Here is a 3,643-nt window from a genome sequence, read left to right as displayed (position 1 = left end):
TAGGGAAAGGTGAAGGTATTTAGGCAAGCCCCTATTATTTTTATTTCAGACATAAAGATGTGCATCAGAAGTCTGCAGTAGCAACAGCCAACAAACATGCTGTATCCCTCACTAAATGAGTGTTTAGCAATATGGCAATTATCTTAATTATGGATATGACGAAGCAATTCAGAGGAGCAGAGACAACAGAGAGAGTCTTGCCACACAGTTACCTCATAGTCTGGAAATCCTGCATTTTCTAAGTCTAAGCCCTCAGCAGCCATGGAGATACTGCTTGGGATCCCAGCATTGACTGGTCTACAGGGCACGCAGGTACCATGTGAATGATGGGAGGGGTAACCCATACAGGGCTGTTGTTCTAACACATGCAGGGTGTGGTGGGAGGCCCCATCTTATAATCCTTGATGATAAAACAGGGTCCTAAAGATCACAGCACAAGGAAGCAGGAGAGCCCTCATTGAGGGTGGTGGTATGAGGAGGAGCTGGTGAAGAACTGAAGCAGTGAGCGAAACTGGTATGAGGGAACTGGTGTGATGGGCATGGGGTCAGCGGACTAGCAAGGGGAGCAGGGTTGATTGTAGGGACCTGGATGAGGGAAAAGTGTCACATGTGGAAAGCACTGATATTATGGACTACTGCTGGGAGTGAAATGCTGCAGAAAATGAAGGAAGGAAATATTGAATGAAAGTCTGCAATCCTGTACTGTGTTTGGGAGGAGAGTCCATTAGCCTGTCTTGTCCCTGGCGTGAAGCACACTGTTCCTTGTGTCTGGCTGCTGAATATTCGCAAGCTCAGGAACTTATAAAACAAGGGGTAAGTTCTTGGTCCTCATTGCCGTCTGGATTTTTTTTTTTTGTTTTATACCACATCTTCATGCCTCAATGACTCGTAACTATAACCGCTACACAGTGAGCCAAGTTTCACGGAAGAGCACATGGCATCCAGTAATTGCCCTGAGATGTGCAGTGTACAATCCGTTACTGTGCTTGTTTGAGTAGTACCTAACCCTGAATTTTCTTGATATGTAATGTAAATCTGTTTTTGTATTTCAGCTTAAACCAGGAGAAAAAAATTTAGCCTTATACGTAAGACAATGCAAGGATTATTTTAACAGGTGTCATATGTTTTCTTATATGAGGTTAAAATGTTCAGAACTTTAAACCAATTCAGAACTAAGCAATTTCATGCACATATCTTCTTCACTTTACCCTTTCCCACAGCCACCTACACACATTGGACCATCTTCTAAATCACTCTGTGCATTCTTCACGCAATTCTTCTGAACTCCCTTTGGAATGTCCTCATCAGAATTTTTTTCAGATTGCCCACGGTCCTTTAAATGAGCTGGCTCACAGGAATCTGTTTGTGCTTCTGAGTAAAGGGAGCACTCTCAGTAAGCAGTGAGTTAGGCAAACAACGTTTCCATTGCCTTTTGCACAGCTACCTGTGAAGTCTGGTCCTTCAAAATTACTACAACTTCAATGCTAATTTGTCTTAAGAGTGATGTCATCTCTTCTGTCATTTGGCTGCAGAAAGCATTTAAAACTGATGAAGTTCAAAAGGCAGCATGCAATCATACCTTTAATTGAATGAATTGAGTCATTTCAAGCCATACAATGCTCATAAGCAAATCATTAGGTTTTGTTGCACACTGAAAAAGACAAAGGGTGAAATTTTTTTTTTTTATAACCACCACTAGATTAGTAATTGGTTGTTGTCTGTTGTTGCCATAAGGTTTTATTAGCACAGCCAGTTCTGTATGCTTAATGTTATGTTGTTCACAGTGATAAAAAAAAACCAAACCTTGAGTCTATAATTAGCCTTTTCAACTCAATATAGTGTCCATTAAAATCGGAGTATTAACATTGTACCCATGCCACATTGTTACAAACAAGCCTTCAGCTCACAAGCCACTCTCATGTGGAGACAGAGCTGTTGTCTTTAAACAGCAGGCCTTGCAAAACATACCGTCATTTTTCAAGTAGCACAGCCACATGCCATGTGGAAAATGCTGCTAAATCACCTCTGCTAAGGACTGCTGAGAGAACAAGGAAGCAAGGAGAGAAGTGCAATGATTTGTTGAATATATCATAGTAAATGCAGATGCATATTGGTTGCTTTGAGTGAAATATTAAAGTTTTCTGAGGTTTTCAGTTTTGTTTAAGATGAGTCCTAAACCTAAAATAAAGTCAAAGCCATGAGACATGGCCAAGAGCATTTTTTTCTGTGCACTTGGAATTCTGCAGACAGAGTCAGGATTTTGGAAACCTGCATTTATGTATGCATTCAAGCTTGTTTAGTCTAATCTTTTGCTCTCCCTCTAGTCTTTGATTCTCTTTCCACCACTATCTCATCCCTAACCCTCGTGGGTAAAAGAATTAGTTTTAATGCTAAATAAAGAAGTAAAAAAAGGAAATGTTACTAATCTTCCAGTTCTCTGGTTGGAGTCATGTGAAGATTTCTCCTTTTGCTAAATTAAGATTCCCTTCTGGTAAATTTCGCAAAAAGATACTTGAGATTTTACATTTGAAAACTAAAATGCAGATCTTGTCTAAATGCTTCCAAAGATTCCTATTTCTATATCTGTTTCAGAAATTCAGAGTCAGTGGTTTGCAATCACACATATCCTGAAGACTTGCCTACCCTCTCTGCTTCTCACCATTCTGGAGGCCCACCAAGAAACTGAGCAGGAAGAAATGCTCATTCCTTCTGTAGAAGGGTTGCCCTTTTGTTCTGATTTGAAACAAAAATGTTCAGAGTTATGAAATATTCTTTGGGAGAGAAAGACCACATAAATGTGATTAAGGCATCAGCATCAAAGCCAGTGTTTTCTTCCTGTTCAGTTTCCTGTATTTTATTTCTGTCTCATTCGATAGACCTACTGGGTTTTTTTTAGAAGAACACCGCAGTAACAGTGGGCACCTGAAACAAAAAACCAGACTCAAGTGACATATGAAATCGGAGCACTCAGCTGGAACACACCTAAATGCACAAGATGCACAGGTGACCTTTGTGGGTAAAACATTTCTTGGAGGTGAACAGTCAAATGACTGTACTGAAGTCACATTTGCTGATATTTATAATGTCAAATTAAGTTGACAGTTGTCATAGCACAAATTGTGGTGCAGATATTTAATAAGGGTTGTGTAGCTGGAAAGCAGTATTTTGTAGGGGAAAATAAATAAATAATTAGCATAAATTTGTCCATGTTATGATGGCAAAAGTCTTATGCACTTAAAAAATCTGTGTTTTGAAGTATAATGTTACAACCAAGGAAAGGGAGCAGTTTCTTCTGCTGTGTAAGTAAGACTGTATCACAAATATCACACATTCATAGACAAAGTTGTGTCATTGTCAAATGTGGTGGTTCTAGTTGCATCTATATGCAAAATGCATATAGAAGTGTACATCAAAGTTCTAGTGGATGTAATGTATTAAGTGTTACAAAAATACATCAAAATACATTTTCCAATTTGTCCACTCAACTAAATTTTCCAACATGAAGTAAAGACCTCAGAGTCACTTTCAAACTGAGAACGATAAAAAGGCAAGTATTGTAATCAGTGTTCCTACTAAAAAATGGCAAGCACTATTAAATTGGGCACGCCATTTGAACATGGCCATGTTGGTATCACACACAGAT

This window comes from Egretta garzetta, unplaced genomic scaffold (genome assembly GCF_000687185.1).
Source record: "Egretta garzetta isolate BGI_Z169 unplaced genomic scaffold, ASM68718v1 scaffold293, whole genome shotgun sequence".
NCBI classification, from domain to species: Eukaryota; Metazoa; Chordata; class Aves; order Pelecaniformes; family Ardeidae; genus Egretta; species Egretta garzetta.
The sequence above is the reverse complement of the archived record's forward strand: the minus strand, read 5'-3'. Positions refer to the sequence as shown.